Source organism: Myodes glareolus, chromosome 4 (genome assembly GCF_982192425.1).
Source record: "Myodes glareolus chromosome 4, mMyoGla1.1, whole genome shotgun sequence".
Taxonomy (NCBI): Eukaryota; Metazoa; Chordata; class Mammalia; order Rodentia; family Cricetidae; genus Myodes; species Myodes glareolus.
Window position 1 is genome coordinate 33,276,656 of NC_142029.1, and position 20,914 is coordinate 33,297,569.

Consider the following 20,914-nt stretch of genomic DNA (forward strand, 5'->3'; position numbering starts at 1 on the left):
GCAGGAGCAGGGAACAGAGCATTAATGCTCAGTGCTGGGCGTGGAAAGGAGGTCACTTCAATGCCCAGGAAAGTTGGCCACAGTGGGCAGACAGTGGGTGGCACTGAACAGTCTACTGTGATGTGCTTTCTGATTTGGGACTACGTTTGAAAGTTAATGACACTAGGACTTTTAACCTTATGCATTATAAAATCAAGACCCTGTTTGGGCTTCATCCAGGAACAGAGGTAAGTCAGTCATAATAAATGAATGGCAAATAGAATGGTAAGGAAAGAAGGCAGTAAATGAAACAGCCTGCGCTATCACATGCGTGTGCACATGCATGCTATGTGCAGAAGTCAGAACATAACCTCGATTGATCCCCAGCTGTGATATACCTTCTTATTTTGAAGCAGAGTCTCTTCCCTGCCCTCGAATTCACTCATTAGGCCAAGCTGGCTGGGCTAGACATCTCCAGGGATCAGTCCATCTTTGCATCCTCAGTGCTGGGATTTTAAACATGCACTACTACAGCCTGTTACCAAAAAAGTGTGTGTGTGTGTGTGTGTGTGTGTATGTGTGTGTGTGTGTGTGTGTGTGTGTGTGCGGCAAGAGCTGGGGTAGGGAATAGTGGTGGTTACTAGAATTAAACCCAGGTCCTCATCTTTGCTTGGCAAGTGTGGCTGAGACACTGCCCCAGCTACAGTGAAGATACATTTGGGTGGCAACAGCAATTGGACTTAGCATCCCTGTTACAAAAAATTGTGAAATGCTCAATCTTATAAATGTCTAAACACTTGACAAATAGATAAAAAAAGGAAGCCCTCAATAGTTAAATCAAATGAAATGCAGAGGTTTTCCTAGTGTACCTTTTGTTTGCGTTGTGTACCACAGTTGGATGCTTACTATACATAGGGCCTCCTCGGATCTTGGAAGTCAGGAAAATCTGGGAGCAGAAACACCTTCTTATGATAGATAGTTTCTTCCTGTATCATCAAGTCCTTCCTGTCACCCTGCTCTTATCCTTCTTTGGCACCCACCCACCCTGTTCTTTCTCCAAGGCTTATTATAAGCACCCTCTCCACTCCTGGAAGCTGGGTAGTCAAATCGCTTGGAACTTTCACTGATCAAACTTTGTATAACACGGTCTTCTGACTATCCATCTTTGTGTCTGTCAGAGACTGCCTCAATAGACAGAGACTGTATTTTGTTCAGTGATACAACATAGCATGGTGTCTGACCTAGTAGATGTACTTGACATTTATTTAAATTAAATATTGCTTAATTAACTAATTCACTGTCAAGTAAGCTATAATTAGGTGTAGCCACTAGCATACCTCACAAGGTCCCTGACACTGAGAATACACATCATACAGTCCAAGGTGTGGTGGTGCCAGGGTGAAGACATTTCAGAAAGGCTCATTAGAAGCCTCCCTCAGTTGTCACAGTGGTGAACAGTGGACCCTCATGCTTCCTGGTGTTGGACTATACAGGTGCCTTTGCCTCCTTAGCTACTTCCGTGTTTCCAAAGTGGAGCTGGTAAAGGGACTTCTCTGCATGCCTCTGAGCAGCCTTAATTGATGTGGGTCACCGAGCGATTGATGTGGTGGGGCAATCGCTATCAATTGAAAGGCCGCTGAGCTAAGAGGATCAGCCAGCCCACAGTCTACTCTGCCAGCTCCAGAGAGCGAGAGCCTGGACAATTGATCTCTGCAGCTTTCAATGATCAAACTGCAATGGATTCGAGATGTGTGCTGTTTCAAAGGCTCCCAAATGCTGATGTCGGACCCTGCTAAAAGGGGCATAATGAGCCGAGCACCATTAAAGTTGGAGTCAATTAGCAGAGTCAGGAGACTGACATTGTGTGTTGCTAAGTAGAATTTCCATCCTTTGTATCTATAATAAAACCTTAGCGATTTTCCTGTAGGGTGACTGCTCCCCAGGGAGCTACTTGTGTGGCGAGGAGGAGGAGTGTATGAGGTGACACTATCAGGAAGCTTCTGCCCCCAGGGGATTATTAATACCATCTCTAAACTTTACCAGTAAGTTATCCCACCAAGCTTTTGCAGAGGGGCCTTGAAGACTTGTATCTCCGTAGGAAACAGTATGCTATCTGGGGAATGGAATGGTCACCGTCTGGGAACTCTGGTGTTAGCAAAGGGACATGTTGCTTTTCAGCGTTTTCAGAGCTGTGTTTCAGTCACTATGCCTCATGTCCTTGTCAGGGATTTCTAGGGGGTAAAAGTCCACCCAAGCATCTCACCCCTGATTCTATCACAAAGCATGACCTTCCACCACCATGTGCACGCTGAGCCCAGAAAAAAAAAACATCGACTTTTAGAAATGCACTTTGAGTTAATAGTTGAGGAGTAACTCTACAATGAGCCCCAAATTTTTACTGTGAACAACTTTGCTAGGGAGTTCCCCTCCGTGGCTTTCAGTTTTTGAAACTATAGCGGTCATCATATTGATCAAAATAAACCAGACAGAGAAAGGCAAGCACTATATGTTTTCTTTCATATACGGAATCTAGACTTCTAAAAAGTCATAACCCTTTGGTGCACAGCAGGGTCTACTCAGGGGTGTGGCTCATTTGTCTTGCTGTGACAAGCACTTTGACCAAAAGCAACTTGAGGAGAGAAGTCGTTTACTCAGCATACAGTTCCAAGTCACAGCCCATCACTAAGGGAAACTGAGAGAGGAACTCAAGGTGAGAACTTGAAGAATGGCCTTCTTGCCTTACTTTATCTCTGACCAATGAACTCCCCACTTCAAAGCCGAAAAAGTGAGTCAGGGACCATGGAGATTGCTGCTCTCTCTCTGACTAGCTTTCTCACAGACTTACCTACACTCAACTAAGTTCCTCATATATCTCAGCACCACCTGCCTAAGGGACAATGCCACCCACCCACAGTGTGTTGGGCTGGCGACTCTTACCTCAGCAATCAAGGCCACCTCGCGCTCCACAGATGCCAGCATCTCCTGCTGCTGTATTATTGCAATACATTTGTCACAAGTAAGACCCAGCATCAATAGGGTACTAGCAAACACCATCCTCTATTAAAGCCTCATGGGTTTCCCAGAACATCCTTATCCTGTGTTCCATGAAGGTTATCTTTTACATTTCAGCATCTGTGAATGTCTGTCCACAACTTCCTATCTGCAGCAGGTTCTTAGAAGTCCATCTTTTAATATTCTCGGGTAAGGACTTTGATATTGATGGGAGGGGGGACAAGCAAGTACAATGAAATCAGAAATCCTGTATGATAAAAAGGGATGAAGAAAGTTTGAAAGGGCAGAAAATAGCAAAAAAAAATGAAAAGTCGGGAGACAAAGTGTATCGACTCTTCAGTTTTACCAGATCAGCCCTGCCCATAAACTGATTTGGTTGATTATATATGGCAAAGATAGATGCAAATCATATTTTAAAAATTTGTAACATTCATATATCAAATCATATCATTCCTCCCTAAAATGTTGCTAGGTATAGTTCAAAAGATAAATAAAAGGCAAATATCAAACACAAAGAAATTAATAAAATTTAGGGTTAAGAAAAGCAAGGCAGGCTAGAAATGGGATGAAGGAGAGTCTGAGGCTGTAAGTTCTAATGATTTTTCCCATCGGGATGGCAGACCTTTGACTCAAGCTGGTGGCTTTTAAAGCCCTGCAGTTTGGTCTTAGAAGCAGGTGCTTTTGAAAGTAGGAAGCAGGAACATTATTGGAAGGCTTGACTCCTTTCCGCCTGGGCTTGGCCTGAGTACAGAAAGCGAAGTCTTCTTGTGACTACATTCCCTTTCCATGTCCAAGATAGTCCATTTTCCTCCTGTGCTGGACAGACTCTGGGAAGGCCCTCTGGAGACATGGAGGTACCTGCCAAGCCAAATATACTCACCCACACGCAGAACCAGAATGACCAGGATGCCCACGGAGACCATGATGGGGGAGCAAAAGCAGTCGTTCCCTAGAGCACTGAATGGCCTGGGGTTTGTGGTAGAGACTCTTAGTTGATGGGGTGGTCAGGAAACAGCAAGACTGCTGTGATGACACAGGAAATGTAGTGACCCACCCAAAAGAGAAATGATGTGTCTTTCTTTCTCATATGATAAACCCAAAGGTTGAAAAAGCTATTGAAATGGTTGACGATGCTGCAATTTTCAACACCAAAACCATGATAGGTGTCTTGGATCTTTCCATCCTCAGCTAAAAGGAAGAGAGTTAGAAAGCTAGATGGGTACAGATCATATTCAAGTTAGCCAAGTCCCTTCAGTCTGGGCACAACCTGCCCATGCTAGCAAGACCTCTATTCCAATTACTTAGCACGAAATGGAGCTGTGATAGTTGAAGTTGTTACATCAAGCTGTGTCTGGGAGGACAGGTCAAGAGGTGACAGACATATCTATCCTGACCTCATTGATCCTGTAGACTAATAGTAACTAATACCAACTTAGAATTTACCATACTCCCCACCCCTGTCCCAACTCAACTTTCCTTTGCCAAATGTTTTATTGCTGGAAACTGGATGATAGAGTTGATACATATAAAAGTCGATACGTACAAAAAGAAAGAGACCCTGAGAGTTAGTCAATCAGGGACAGCTCAGCCTCAGAGAAGACTGAATAAGGAGTGACTCTGTCTGGCACTGGCCACATCCAAGAACAAGAAAGACCAGATTAAAGATGGCCACAGAGGGCTGTGGGGAACACCTCAGAGCAGTTGAGGTGCCCCTCTCAGATGACATCTAGGCTGTGTCAAGCTGACAGTTAAGGCTGACTAGGACATCCTCCTCCCCAGAAGATAATTTTAAACAGACCCCATATGTCCTCAGGAGGGTGTCCAGTGTTTATTTGACTCTGTTCCTTGATTTTGTCATGGTGGATATTACATTTGGAAAAAAGTCACGACCTCCCCTGGTTTTCCTTACCTCACTTGTGCCTCCTTTTTAAAGGCCTTGGTCTTCTTTCTGTCCCCATATCCTTTCCCTGCCCAGCTCCTGTGGGTTCATAAGCAAAAAGAATCACCAGGTTGGAGCTAGGATTATTGACTTGCCCCAGCTTTGCTGCGTATAGCCCTGTGTGCCCTAGCAGGGCATTTCATGGCTTGTGTCTGGCTCCTTGTCTGACAAGTGAGGCCTCTCATACTAAGCCACTGGCTCAAATACCCACACAGGATCACAGGGGTAAGGCCATAATGGAAATTTCTCAGCTGTCCAGTCTTTATCCATTCATCTGTCCTCCATTCGAACTTGATGCTTTTTAGTGCCTCCTAGAGTGGATTACTATGATTACCTTGACGGCCAGTTGCCCTCTGCTTTGGCTGGCGAGAAATACGCTTTCCCAGGTCACTTCACGGAAGAGTTCAGAGCAGGAGTAAGGAGGAGAGTGGTGAGAACGGGAGGTGCACCAGTGAAGGAGCCAGCATGGCAACCCCCGGGCTTCTCTGTCTCCATCTCGCTTTCCTGGCTCTTTTGTCCTTGTTCCACTCTATAGTGTGATAGTGGCGTTGCAAAATCCCAGACCTTACTGCCAGCGCTGCCACCGACCAGTCTCTGTTTGCAGTGTTCCTGAGGCTTCAGAGCTCTGGACGTGTGTGAATTATGTGGGTCAATAATTAAATTTTTCCATCCCTAAGTCCTTCTGTGTGGACAGGGAGGCACCAAAGCCCAGAGTGACGTTGTAGATGAATTGTTCAAGGCAAGCCCGGCAGCTGCTTTCCAAAGCAGGGGTACTTATTAAGACCACAGTCCACATGACCTTGCTTGTCAGGCAAGCCAAGAGTCAATTGAGCTCTACATTTTTCTCCGCTCCCCTCCCTGCCTCTCCCCTCCTCTTCAACCTCTCCCATGGTGCTCCCAATTTACTCAGGAGATGTTGTCTTTTTCTACTGCCCATATAGATTAGATCCGTTTATATCTCTCTTGGGATCCTCATTGTTGTCTAGGTTCTCTGGGATTGTGATTTGTAGGATGGTTTTCTTTGCTTTATGTCTAAAAACCATTTATGAGTAAGTAGATACGATATTTGTCTTTCTGGGTCTGGGTTACCTCACTCAATAGGATGTTTTCTAGTTCCATCCATTTGCCTGGAAATTTCAAGATATCATTATTTTTTCTGCTGTATAGTATTCCGTTGTATAAATGTACCACATTTTCTATATCCATTCTTCAGTTGAGGGGCATTTAGGTTGTGTCCAGGTTCTGGCTATGGCATACAAAACTGCTATGAACATAGTTGAGCACATGTTCTTGTGACATGATTGAGCATCCATTGGATATATACCCAAAAGTGGTATTGCTGGGTCTTGAGGAAGGTTGTTTCCTAACTTTCCGAGAAATAGCCATACTGATATCTAAAGGGGTTGTACCAGCTTGCATTTCCACCAGCAATGCAGGAGTGTTCCCTTTACCCCACATCCTCTCCAGCATAAATTATCATCAGTGTTTTTGATCTTGGCCATTCTTACAGATGTAAGATGGAATCTCAAAGTTGTTTTGATTTGCTAAGAATGTTGAACATTTCTTTAAGAGTCTTTCAGTCATTTTAAATTCCTCTGTTGAAAGTTCTCTGTTTAAGGTTGTACTCCATTTTTTATTGGATTATTTGTTCTTTAGATGACCAATTTTTTGAGTTCTTTGTATATTTTGGAGATCAGACCTCTGCCTGATTTGGGGTTGGTGAAAATCTATTTCCATTCTGTAGGCTGCCGTTTTGTCTTGTTGACCATGTCCTTTGTTTTACAGAAGCTTTTTGGTTTCAAGAGGTCTCATTTATAAGTTGTAGCTCTCAGTGTTTGTGCTACTGGGGTTATATTTAGGAAATGGGCTACTGTGCCAATGCATTCAAGTGTACTTCCCACTTTCTCTTCTATGAGGTTCAGTGTGGCTGGCTTTATGTTGAGGTTTTTAATCCATTTGGACTTTAGTTTTATGTATGGTGATAGATATGGATCTATTTTCATTCTTCTCTATGTTGATATCCAGTTATGCCAGCACCATTTGTTAAAATACTTTCTTTTTTCCATTTTATATTTTTTGCTTCTTTGTCAAAAATCAGGTGTTTGTAGGTGTGTGGATTAATATCTGGGTCTTCGATATGGTACCATTGGTCCTCCTGTCTGTTTTTATGCCAATACCAGACTGTTTTCAGTACTATAGCTCTGTAGTAGAGTTCGAAGTCAGAGATTGTGATCCCTCCAGAAGTTCCTTTATTGTACAGGATTATTTTGGCTATTCTAGGCTTTTTGCTTTTCCAAATGAAGGTGAGTACTGTTCTTTTGAGGTCTAAGAAGAATTTTGGTGGGATTTTGATGGGCATTGCATTGAATGTGTAGATTGTTTTTGATAAGATTGCCATTTTTACTATGTTAATTCTACCTACCCAAGGGCACGGGAGACCTTTCCACTTTCTGGTGTCTTCTTCAATTTCTTTCTTCAAAGATTTAAAGTTCTTGCTATTCAGGTCTTCTACTTGTTTGGTTAGAGTTACTCCGAGATATTTTATAGCAGTTATTATTTTTATTATTATCATTGAAAACTCAGATACAGGGAATAAAGGGAATATAGCAGAATTATTTTACTTTATGAATAAAAAAGACATATTTCAACTGACCTAATTTTGGACATTAGTCAATTTTATTCTTTTTTTAATTATATTAGCATGTAAATGAAATGATTTTACTTAAATTTGACTTTTTTCCCTCTCTCAACACATTTAATGTGATAATTTCATTACCTATGCAGCCGTTAATGTCTACAATGATGTAGTAATTATGTAAAACCATTTCACGATGATCAGAAGAGAGGTGAGAACTTTATCTGAGGTCATCTGCATTCCTGTGAAGGTTCCATTAGCGTTTTGTTCCTGTACCAAATGTACTGCTTTCAAATTTTAAAATCACAAGGAATTCGGGGGAAAGTACAATGAATTGGGAAAAAGTGATGTGTTCTACAAGCAACCGTTTAAAAGACTCTATTTCTAAACGTGAGCATCAGTCAACTTTTAATCTGTGTAATATTTTTTTGTGTATGAGTTGCTAACATATATGTATGCATGTGCATCACGTGTGTACAGTGTCCACAGAGACCAGCAGAGGGCATCAGATCTCCTTGGAACTGGAGTTATGGGTGATTGTAACCCACCATATGTGGGTGCTAGTAGCTGAACTCGGATCCTCTCCAAGGGCAGCAAATGATCTTAACCACTGAGCAATCTTTCCAGCTTTTGTATACGCCTAAAAATAATAGGTTCACTTGCTAACACTGCCCTCTTCTTCTCAGGATCCAATAATGTTTACAGTTAAAGTAAGCTTTAAAAACACTTCTCTGAGAGTCCAGAACATTCTGAAGAGGGGCTGGAAAGGGTATAAGAGCTGGAGAGTGGGAAGCAGTGCTAAGAAATGCTGCCTTCCTGACATGACAAGACCGTTGAGCTCATAAACTTACAGCGGCAGAGGGGTCAGTTCCTTACACAAGATAGGTACAAGACTGGGCCCATCCAGATGAGGGAGGGGCTCACGAGGCCTCCATACACTAAAGATCATCAGGCTGTTAAAGGTTTCTTGGGAAACAGAGTCATAGTCTTCAGTTGCACAGCCACTGGTAAGTTGTTGCCCTTACAGGTTAATAACCCCCAACCTTGCTCATGCAAGCAACCCTAAGTAAAAGCAGCACACACCACAGGGAGAAAGGAGGGATGGAGGGAGGGAGAGAGGAGGAGAGAGAGGGAAGGAAGGAAGGAAGGAAGGAAGGAAGGAAGGAAGGAAGGAAGGAAGGAAGGAAGGAAGGAAGGGACATGAAAATAGGAAAGAGATTTTTGGGAAGATGGGTTCGGAAGGACAGGGTAGAGACAACAATAGGAAGAAAATGATCAAAGAACAGTATATATGTATGAAATTGCAAGAGAATAAATAAAAACGTTTAAAAATAAATCAATAAAAAATGTAGCCAAAAAGAAAAAAACAAAGCAAATCAAAGTCCAGCATCATGCAGTGGATCTAGGTGAACAGGTAAAACATCTTCTAACTGTAGCGATAGTATGCATTGAACACTAGTGTTTATGGGTAGCTTTCATTCTGTCTTCTCAACCAGCCTGCATTGTGTCATGAGAACATTTCCTTATCAGTTTAGCGTTCAGAGTACTGAGGCTGAGACGGAGGTAACACAGCCTGCCCCTCACTAGTAAGTGGTTAAGTGCAAACACAAAGGCAACACAGCCTTCTGAGCCTGTGGGATCCGCTGTGTACTGGGTGCCTCCATTCACCGGGCACAGACTCTATACTCTACAGGCCACACAGAACTGCCCAGCAGGGGTTCTACCTCTACTCTACTCTTAGCTACAGAGGTGTGTGATACCATTTAAATGCACATTTCACACACCCTCAAGCACCCGAGGATGTGTATCTCCTCCCTGGTTAGAGATCTCCTGGATTGGCTGTAATGACTCCAGTCTTTGATGCAAGGGTCGAGAGACAGTGGTCCAAGCCCTGACTTCACTGTTGTTTTGTGCTGTCTTTGTCCTTGAAAGTGTGCTTCTTCATGTGAGACAAATAGTTTCGTCAGAACTTTCCCAGTCTAATAAAACGCATCACATTCCCTCAATTCCCGATGCATTTTGTCTCTGTTTCACATGACTTGTACTTCATTTACCGTATCGCGTTCCCTGATTTGAGGTTTTCCTCCGCGTCTGTCATAATGCAGTCTACAAACCAGAAATCACTGTGTGCCTTGGTTCCTTCTTCTGCTGGACCCCCAAGTCCATGCCGACAGTAAACCAGAACGGTCTTGTTGCCTCGTCAGTCAACCAGTGAGGAAGTCTTGGACTCTGAACGGGAGACACACACTACCCGCCTATGTTCTCCAGAAACAGCAGAAAGAAATATGTTCACAACCAGCTAAGAGAAAGTCATGAAAGATGTTTCAGTAAGCTACATGACCCTGTGTGTCGCAGGCACTCAGAGTGGCATTCTGCCGCACTGCGTACTCGGTTGCCTCAGCTACCCATAACTAGCTATTTGTAAGTCTGCATATGTATCAGATTCTAACCTGGAAATCACCTATAATCGCAGAACAATGCTGAGACTGTGCTCAAGATGGTCAAGGTATCTGTGTGGATCTTAGCCTTTTCTATAGGAATAAAAGGGGGCAGGGCAGAGCAGAAAAGAAAAACATTTCCTGCATGTCTTCTTACAGGTTCTGCCACAAACAGCAGATTTAAAACCAACATAGCTTGCTTTCTTCCCCCTAAATAAGTTCCTAAGAAACAGTCTAGACCATTATCTTGATAGTTCATAATTAGGTTCAATAATAAGGCTTGTTTTGCTGGCCAGGGTCAGATTGGCATGTCCGAAGCATCTAGGCACAGTGACCTTGCTTTGAGAGGGTATTGTTAGAAAATCCATTATTATCATCACCCACACTTCAGAGAAGTGGCTGTTTTGTGAATTGATGGTGTGATGCTGCCACTTTAGATAAAAGAGTCCATGAATTATTGACTTAATGAGTTAATGTTGTTTGATTTCAAACAAAGTCTTTGATGCAAGACCCAGAACTCGTAATCAGGGCGCAGGAAGGGGTGCAGGTAATAGGCTTGGCTATGCACTTAGGAACCACATCAAGTCTGAAAACAGACAGGAACCTCATGGAGATGCCGCTGTCTCTCACACGCGTGACACCTGGCTTCCTGTGCCTCAGGCTGGGGATGACGCTATGCCTGTTAATTTGCATCAACCACAAAACACTGATTTGCATCCTCCTTCCCCTGACATTTCTAAGGTTTGTCTGGGGTTCATAGCAGAAGTCTTGGGATTATTCCCGTGTAGGTCTTCTGGCTGTGTGTATGGTTACTGCTGGAGAGAAGCACAAAGAAAGCCCACAGAGAAAGCAGATCACAGGGAAATAGGCCAGCCTTCTCCTGAGTCAGACAACAAAATGGAAACCGACTCTCCTGAAAGGCGGTGCTTTTCCTCAGAGCATACCAAACTGTGTGGGAGAATAAAAATCCTAAACACAACACTGTCTGCAGGCTTTCCAAAGACCTGGTGAACAAGGGGCCCCTTCATCCCATGGACTCTTTCTTAACACCAGCCTCTAAGAGTGCGTCCTTGTGAATATCCTGTTGAGTACAAAGTGGGTATTATGTTTCCCATTTTACAGAATGGGGACCGAGGCTTGGGGAGGAGGAGTAAATTGTTCATAGATTTGGTAGGACGGAGACAGTGTTCATAGAAGTTCTGGTCGATGGTTGGATGCCCCAACTTGGTCTCCAGCACCCTAGAATTACAGAGGTACACCATCATGACTGCTCTTTGCAGTGCTGGGGATCGAAGGGATCGAACCCAAGAGTTTGTCTATTCCAGGCAAGTCCTCTCTCATCTGAGCTACACCACTCTACTCAGAGTTTCTGTTGTTGACGGCTCTGTCATCCGTAAACTCTTTCCTTGACCCATCCCTGCCGTGTTCCGACTCTACCTCCTCCATAACTAGGTTTTCCAGCCTGGAAACAACCATTCTTCTGGTACCTTTGCTCGTCCTGTTTCACCTCATCCCCTTTGGTCCCTTTTCTTGTGCTCCTGCTTCATTTGTTTTTCCTCTTTGAGTAACCTGGCCATTGATACGGGTCAACGTAGACTAAGTGTGAATGAACCCCATGTCTAGGTGCTGGTCATACTCAAACCACACACCTGCATTTCTAGAAGCTTCTTCCAAGACTCAATAAATCTAAAACTAACTTGTTTCTCTCTCCTTCACCTAGCTCGCTCTATTTTGTTACTAATGCCCCGAGATTCTTGGTGTCCTGATTGAGAACTTCAGTGATTCTTACATTCCTTCCCACTTGTCTTTCAAGAGCTGATTGGTAGTCTTATTGTTCCTTCTTATCCCTGCCTCTGTTCCTGATTCAGGGCCTCAGAAGCACTATTCTCGACCACTGCCTCAGTCTCCAACCTGGCCTGTGTCTATTTTAATTCTGGTTGACTCTTTAAACTGTTCCGTCTCCCGTAAGACCACACTTTCAGGGATCATGTCTCTAGTCCATCTGGAACCATCTCCCTGTCAGGGCCCTTAGACTCTCTGACTCTGGCTTCCCACAGCTCTGATGTCTGCCCATCTCATCACCTACAAGAAAAGGCCCGCGGAGTCAGACAATACTCCAGGATTTGGGTCACAGCCCTGTTGTCCTGTCTTCCCAGTCCAGGGTACTCCTAGTATCTCGTCTCCCTTCGGCAGACTCAAGTCCTTCTACCAAGTCATCAAAACCTCAGCGAGTTTTCAACTATTTTCCCATCTAAGTCTTTCCCAGCTCTCTGAATAGAACGTAGCTTCTGCCTGTATACATTGGTACAGCTGGCTAGCATTGATAGTGGCCCTAGAGATAATTCATTCTCTTAACAGTCAGTTTTGGCAGATAGGTAGTTTATGAATCTGTCATTTATCATTATTATTTTGAGACAGGGTCTCAGTAGGCTAGACTGACCTTGAACTCATGCCTGGCACAAATCTGTCTTTTATAATTCATGATTTTATAAAACGGATTCTACTAAAAAACCATTTCACAGGTAGAAAAGTTGAGGCCCACAAAGATGGACCAACCTAACCGGGGTCCTGTGGGTGGTCGGCATGGTACTCCTCAGGGGACACTCCTGTGACTCTTCACATGACCCTGACTACTTTTCTCAAGCAATTCTTCTCCTCTGTCCTCCCTGAGGAGTCTCTGGGTGAAGGACATCTGACTTGGGACTGTCCTATTCTGAGCTCTCTGCTTGGCTCCTCTCCGATGTTTGGTTATTGTTGCCTTTTAAAAGTTCATTATTGTGCATAATGCATTCGTGGGATGGAGCAGCTTCCTGTCAGTTATTTCTCCCCCTTTCTCCACTCAGCACTTCCTCCGTATTAACCTCAGTCATCTCCAGTTCTCGTCCTGTATTTACACATCCCCTCGGCGGGAGAAGTCTGTGCAGTGGAACACCACATGGCACCAGGGGAGGGGCCGGGGAGAGGGCGTGCTTAGCAAGAGGGTGAATCTGCAATGTGCTCCTCTCCCGGCTGTCATATCATTCGAGATCAGATCGAAAGCACAGCTTCACACATCCTCAACTGTAATTTGAAATACCAGGAAGCCAGATGCCCATGGCTTTCCCAATCTTCCCCCAGCTTATTCCTCTAAGTCCCTGGGTGATGCTGCTTGCTCCTCCCCCTCTCACAGGCCAAGTGGAACTAAACCCTCACCTCATCCGGCCCTCCGTTCCCTTTGTCTGTCTGATATTCTGCCATTGCCCTGAGGCCAACCGCTCTCTGGGGCAGTGGTCTTGTTTGGTGTTTGGCACAGTTTCATTTCCTGGACATCTCTATGCACACTTATGATGGCATATAACTAATAATAAAAGCCAGCCAGCCTCGGGCAGCATCTTCGATTGTCAGCTCCGCGGCAGCTGTGGGGGATGGGGAGGCAGAGCAGAGCAGAGTAGTTCAGGAACCAAGCCTGTTCTCCCCACCTACTGGCCAGTGGAATTGAGCTGTGTCCAGGGCCTCTGGCAGAGCCACTAGAACCTCTCTTCCTCAATTCTGAGCAGACGCAGGGACAGCGAAGTGGGAGGACCGGGTAGCTAGGTGCTGCCTAGGTTGTCTGTCCACTGTATGTGTGTTGGGAACAGACGGTGGCAGTGTGCCACTCAGCACCTGTTGCTGAGTTGATCTGGCTTTCCTCTACCCCAGTTGTGGCCCGTGGAATGGTTTTGTGTCTAAGCAACTTTTCCTGCTGTTGTTGGTCTTGATTTCTTGAGACTGATTCTCCAGTAGCCCAGGTTAACCTTAAACTCCCGATCTGCCTGCGTCTCCTGGGTTCACCTTACTCTCTACACAGCCCCGTGTTTTCCCCAGATCTTTTGGCGTGGCGTGTTGAGCGGTTCACCGTGGGGTTTAGATGATGCAAACATCCCAAAAGACAGGATTAGAAGGCAGAATGGACTAGCAGAAGGGATCTAGAGTGAGATGGCTTCACTCCTGGTACCACGCCATCCTTTACTAGCTGTGAGACCTCAGAAAAGTCACTCAACCTCAGCGTTTCTCTCCCGTAGTTAGAAAGAGCAAGCAAGATATTCCCACCCTTGCTGTTTGCTGAAAGTCCCAAGTAGTTTCTTTGTGCCAAATCATAGGCAATTAGTATGAGCATTAAATTCAAATATTTAACAAAACACAGATGAGGAAGTAAATGCGCTACAGACACTACCACAGGGATGTGAAAGGTAAGGATGAAACAGGCAGACCAAAGAAGGAAGAATAAGTAAGGTGTTGCACTATTTCCAGTGTGCTGGAGGATTTCCAGTGCCCTGGTTAATCCCCAGCACTTGACACAGCTCGGCTTCAAGGGCAGCTGCTGGCAGCATTTGCTGCACACAAAGGAAGTGACCCTCCTCTAAGCTTAAAATACAAATCAATGCTGACTTCCCCATCTATTCTGAGTGTGAGGCTCATAAACAACTAAAGGATCTCTTTGGGGGTGGAAGGAATGTACAGGAAAACGGACTCTAACCAGCAACAGCCGCGCAAACATGACTAGCAGGGAGCAAGCCTCGAAATTTGCATAAAATGAAGGGATGGGATTTAGTTTACAAAGTGTGTGTGTGTGTGTGTGTGTGTGTGTGTGTGTGTGTGGCGAGAGTGGTATTTTTTATGAAAAGCACTTACTCGTGGTGCCAAAACGAAGAGAGACTCAGCACACAAAAGGAGGGAGTCTGAGCTCTGGAGCAGCCCTTGTCCTCCTGTGAAATCCCCTTAATTACCTCAGCTGTTTCTGTCTCACACACCGATGGTTAAGGGACCCCTGCTCTCACTGTCTTTCTTTGCTCTCTTCTTTGCTGTGTGGGAGCCTCATCAGGGGTCCTTGCACGCTGTGTGGGGGTTAGTCTAGGTAAGACAACAGCCGTCTCTGAATTGCATAGCCAAATGCTCCTCAAGAACCCCACGGAAGGAAGTCTGAGGACCTAACAGACCTGTCAGAAACACAAGATTAACACAGAAGACACGTCTGGGGTTGGAGCTTGACCGGTAGAGTGTTTGTCTAGCACACATGACTCCCTAGGTTTGATTCCTAACTCTTCATGAATCAGGTGTAGTGACAGTGACCGTAATTTCAGCACTGGAGAAGTAGAGGTAGCAGAATAAGAAATTCAAGGTCATCTTTGTCTTTAGTAAATTTGAGGCCAGCCTGAGTTGTGTGATCCTGTAACAAAACAAGAACAACAACCAAAACCCAACACACAAACGTACACCACACTAGCGCATAGATGCATACACAAGCATTCATGTTCTAGTCATGGAAATGTTTTGCTTTAGTCAACAATTAATATGTTCTGTTGTACTTTCTGACCTTCTGGTTTATTCATCTTTAACAAAGAACTTGAATTGCAAGTTCTCGGTTGAAAAGAAGAAAGGAAGTGGCTGTTTTTCAGAGTCACTTGGCTCTGTCTCGGTGCGTCGGGTCCCCAGATCCAGTCTTTTAGGTTTCTTCATTCATGACCAGAAAGAAGGGAGAAATCAGGGTGACACTCACGGCCCTGGATGAATCTCCCTCAAGATCCACTTTATTTGTACAAAAATAGAGCCTGGTTGATGGGCAGTGAGGAGAGAAGACACACACTCGAGAGGGACCGTGTACTGGGAGCATCTAGCCACACTCAGCTGTGCACACTTCCTGTCACAGGCTGGTCTCATCAACATTCCTCGAGGAAATGTCACCGTATTAGTTTGACTATTGTTTTTTTTTTTTTCAATCAATTCTCCATTAAACAGATTAAGACTGCGATGGTGAGAATTTCTGTTGCTAACATCTGTAGAGGAGCTGGTGGGGCTATTGACGTCAAGCAACTTATACACGTGCTCTTGATCAGGAGGCTGTGCTACAGAGGGTGACCTCTGGACTGGGGATTAAGTGGGTGGGAGTTCAACTCTAGGCATGCCCCTTTTCAGCTCTGCAGTCTTCTACATCACTTAACTATTTTGAACTATGACTTCCTCCTCTGTACGCTAGAAAAATAACAGCCTATACCCTAAAGGGTATAATGACTAAAAAGTTGTATCCAGTCAAGTTTCTCCATCCTTCTGTTAAAGAGGGAGCTAAATTAGAGACTGATATGAGATCGATTTCCAAAGCACATTATAACCCATTTCTCCCATCGTCTTCAGAAAAAAAATATATGGTAGTGTTTTTTATTAGGATATTTCACTAAAGATAAAAAAAATCACTGCCTCTGACAAATGCAGATCTTAATGTTACTCATAAATGTTCCTGCCCCAGTTCCAGTTGTATGTGTGGCTCCGTGTACACCCAAAGTACTGGTTTCTGACCATCCTTGCTTCCTGCTGTCCCCCATATTCCCCTGAGCTGCTCTCCCCCCAGTCTGTAGCAGGTCCAGAGACCAGGGAGGAGACATTGAATTGACTCCATGTCCTGAGTCCTGGCTGCAGGACCCTTGTGTAGATGAAGATGTCAAAAGGCAATCTACAGCAAGAATGACAGTGTGATTAACCAGAATGAGGCCTAAATCAGAAGCAGCATGGACCACTGGGAAATTAAGGCCCCAATTTTCACTGTCAAGATCAGCTGTGATAGGGCAGTATATCCTAGCAACAGCAGGAGTCCCAACCTTGCCATCGAAGCAAAAACTCATTTTGCAGGGCTATCTGTTCCAATATCTTTTAATCCAAAAAGTCTTTAAACAGAAAGTAAATACTCACACATTTCTTTGCCCAGATCAGCCTCCTGCCCCTAATTGGGAAATCCTTAATTCGGTTAATTAAGAGATTATTGAGTCTGAACACAAATGTCATCAGCTTGCTTTCTTGGTACAACTGTGGGAAACCCTGTTTCAGAGACATACAGGGATCACAGCTAGTACCACTAACAGTATTAATGGAGGAAATGGCACTGAAGATCAGTCTCATGTCTCTTAAAGATCAAAATACCATATCTTACTATCCTGTAGAACAACATCGAGTATGCCCTTGTAACTCTGGTGATCTGGAGTTACCACTGCGCAGAGTCATCTCCTATAGTACAATTTCACACAATGTCATCACACGCTAGTGATAGAAGCTCCTCTGTGCTTCAACAACAGTGCATAAAGGAGTTTTAGCTCTGACAGATTTATACTAACAAACATTAAGAATCACAGAACTTTGGCTTCTGGGTCCCATCTTAAACCAGCACACACCAGTAGTTCTAGCCTTAGCACTGAGTTGAAGTTGTCTGAACACGCAGTTTCTCTTTTGAAAACTAAGTAAACTGGATACTTACTTCTTTGGTGCACCTTATGCTGTAAGTGAAGATCAAATTGTGTACCTTCTAAGATTTATAGGTAAGGGGTCCTTTTCCCAATTCCCCTCACTGCCCAGACTCCCAGAAGCCTTCTCTGAAGCAGCTTACTTCGCTTAGCTCCTTGTAGAGTTGAGAACTAAGCCTTTGTATATGGAACCTATGATGCACTTTCCTCCATCCAGTTAATATGAGCATTGGCTTATTATCCATGCTCATCGTTATGGAGAGCTGTGTTCTTTCTGTGCCTAACTTGTTGAGAGTATTTGGTGAGAAAAGATACTGGACGTTATCCAAACTTTTCTCCATCTGTGAGGAAGATTATAGTTCTTGTTCTCTGTTATGTAATAGTTCATATCCTGTTAATTGCTTGCCATTTATTGAACTATCCTTGCATCCCTTGAATGACTAACACTGGATTTCAGTACCTTGGTCTGTGGTTTTGTTCTCTGGTCTTGCTATCAGGATAATGCTGGCTTTGTCAAGTTTGGAAGAATTGCTTCCTCTGGAATATTTTAGAATAATTGCTAACGGTTTCTCTCTAAACTGAAGAGGACCCACAGTAAAGGAGAAATGTTGATGGCACGGATTCTGATAATCAGTATTGTTAAATGTAGTGAGGAGTTGAGGGCAGGTCTGCTTTTTATCCTGCCCAGCTCCCGCATGGCTAGCTTAGCCCCAGAAATAATAACACACAAATTGTATTTATTTAAGCACTACCTGGCCCATTATCTTTAGAGAGTTAGTTACTGACTAACTCTCATATCTTGATATTAACCCATTTTTAATAATCTGTATAGTACCACGAGCTGGTGGCTTACTGGAAAAGATTTAGCATGTCTGACCTGGTGGCTGGCTCCATGGCATCTGCCTCATAGCCCTCTTCCCAGCATTCTATTCTGTTTACTCCGCCTACCTAATTTTCTGTCCTATCAAGGGGCCAAGGCAGTCTCTTTATTGACCAATAAAAATAACACAATAGACAGATAACCCTCCTCCATCAGTTAAAATGGCCACAATACTCGGTTCTTTTTAGATTATATCACTACCAAAATACAGTCAGATTTTTCACAGAATTAAAAAGACAATTTCAAAATTTGTATAGGATTACCCTGAGAGATCCTAAATAGTTGAAGCCATCATGAGAAACTGGGGAAAGGCAGGAGGCACCATGCTGCTCAGCTTCCTACTGTATCTGAAGTCTACAAAAGCAATTAGTGATTGCTAGGGAGAGAAGACCTTTGGTGGATCTGCCTGAAAGTCATGGGGAGGCTCTTGGAATGCAGCTTTTGTGAGTCATCCCCATGCTGGTGTAGGCTTTTCAGAGATGCCCATGCCCGTGACTCAGTGGTTCTCTAAGACAGACTTGGATGGAGTCAATTTTTTTGGCTTGTCTTTGGTGCCTGCACCAGGAGTGGAGACACACTTGCTCAAGTCTCCCAGGAAAGGTCATACAACAAACACGTACTAGGAAAAAATTATTCTTTTAAATAAGGGTTATAAGCTGGAGAGATGGTTCAGCAGTTAAAAACACTTCCTGTTCTTGTAGAGGACCCAGGTTCATTCAGTTCTTAGCACCCACATGGTGGCTCTCAATCATCTATCACTCTAGTTCTAGGGGATTTGGGAGATCTCTTCTGTTCTCCAAGGGCACTACTTACATGTAGGATACATACATGCATTCAGGAAAACACTCATACACATAAAGTAAATCTTTAAATAAAAGATTTTGGGGAAAAAGGAATCACTATACATAGCATAATGAAATTTGACTCCTTTCTCACACCAATTGCAAACCTCAGCTCAGAACAGACTAAACATTTAATATGAAATTATGAAACTGTGAAGATTGTAAATGCCAAAAAATATGTGTATATTTTAAATACTAGAAGAAAGAAATTTAAATATTTTTGCCATAAAAAATTAAAAACCATTTATGAAGATAGATAGGTTTGGTTTAGTTTAAGAATGCGAGCTGGGTGGTGGTGGCACATGCTTTTAATCCCAGCACTCAAGAGGCAGAGGCAGACAGATCTCTGTGAGTTTGAGGTCAGCCTGGTCTATAAGAGCTAGTTCCAGGAGAGGCTCCAAAGCTACAGAGAAACCCTGTCTTGAAAAACACAAAAACAAAAAATAGTTTAAACATGCATTAAAATATTATACTATTGCATAAAGATATACAATTTTATGCTTTATGTATTAATTAAAGATAAATCTAAGTATATTTTCTATGTGAACAACAAAAACAAGAGATGTCAGGAAGCCAGCCTAGACCTTACAGACTTTGTGACCAAAAACTGACAGATACACCTGTAGATGTTTGGAAGCAAAGCAAAGCAGGGTTCTGAGAAGGCTGTGGTGAAAGACAGGAAACAAAGTAAGATAGCTCACCCAGTTCCTCAAAGGTGCACCACCAGGTCCCACAGTGTTCCCTCGGGGTAATGACGCAACACAGCAAAGCTGACCATATTTCTACCCTTCAAGCCAAGACAAAGCCCTGATTCCAGAGAAGAGTAAATCATTATGTTGGGTGTGAAAAACCCTTCCTTTCTCATGAATTTTTCCTTGAGATAGAAAAAAACAAAAACAAAAACAAAAAGCTGGGAAAGCCCTCCTCCTTTATTTACTAAATTAAGCCAAAGGCCACACTAGACTAAATCATGGTTCTTCAGAAGAGAAAGCCTAACTTCCTCTGATGCTGAGGAAGACACTAACTGACAAAGTATTTTGCCCACAAGGAGCCCTCATTCCCCCTAATCTTCACAGCAGAAATATTTCCTGGTAAAATGAAGGCCTGGCTCAGAGACATCTAGAAAACCTTAAATATGCACAGAATACCAATGCAGGTTTGCTGGCATCTCCACTTGGCAGCGCTGCATGGCCTGGCTGCTCCAACCTCTGCATGAAGTTGTTATGGAATCGGAAAGTCTGCCCAGAGCTCTCCCTTTCCAGATTCCCTGGATCTCCATCTGTGATTCCACCTGCTGCATGGAGGTCTTGTAACTTTGGCTTTTCCTGAGTTGTCTGCCCTGCTGCCAAGCTATTCTTGCTCAAAACAAGCCACAGCCCTCCACTCTGATGCTGCCTAATTGGCTCTCCTCCCTGTGCCTCCTGTACAGCTTCCTGCCAGAGCTGGGAGATGCAGAGCACAGTGCAGGCTGCCCTGAATGCTGGTTTGCTCTTTGTCCCACAGGCTCTGGCCTGTGATTTTCTCACTTTTCTTTCTCATAGCGTGACTGTTCCATGCTTGAATTCTGGGACAGACTACTTGGGCTGACATATACTGACAACGACCTCAGACAAACTACTTGCCTGGCCCTTAGGTAAATGGAGTCATAGAATACAGCAAAACAATAAATTTTAGGTGTCAGATTTGACTTGGCCAAAGAAGGCTCCACAGTTGCTACAATATTCCTTCAGGGTATGTCTGTGAAGGTGTTTTTGGAGACTAGCTCTGCAGTCAGGAAAAGTGGGTGAAGGAGATTGGTCCTGCTAGACATGAGCAGACAGCACATGCCCAGTGCTGAGGGCCCAGACAGGCACAACAGGCAGAGGAACAATGGCAAATCCACTGTTCTTCCATAGCGGGGGAAACCAAAGCTGCCTTCCCTATGTTCAGGTATCCCTTCACACTT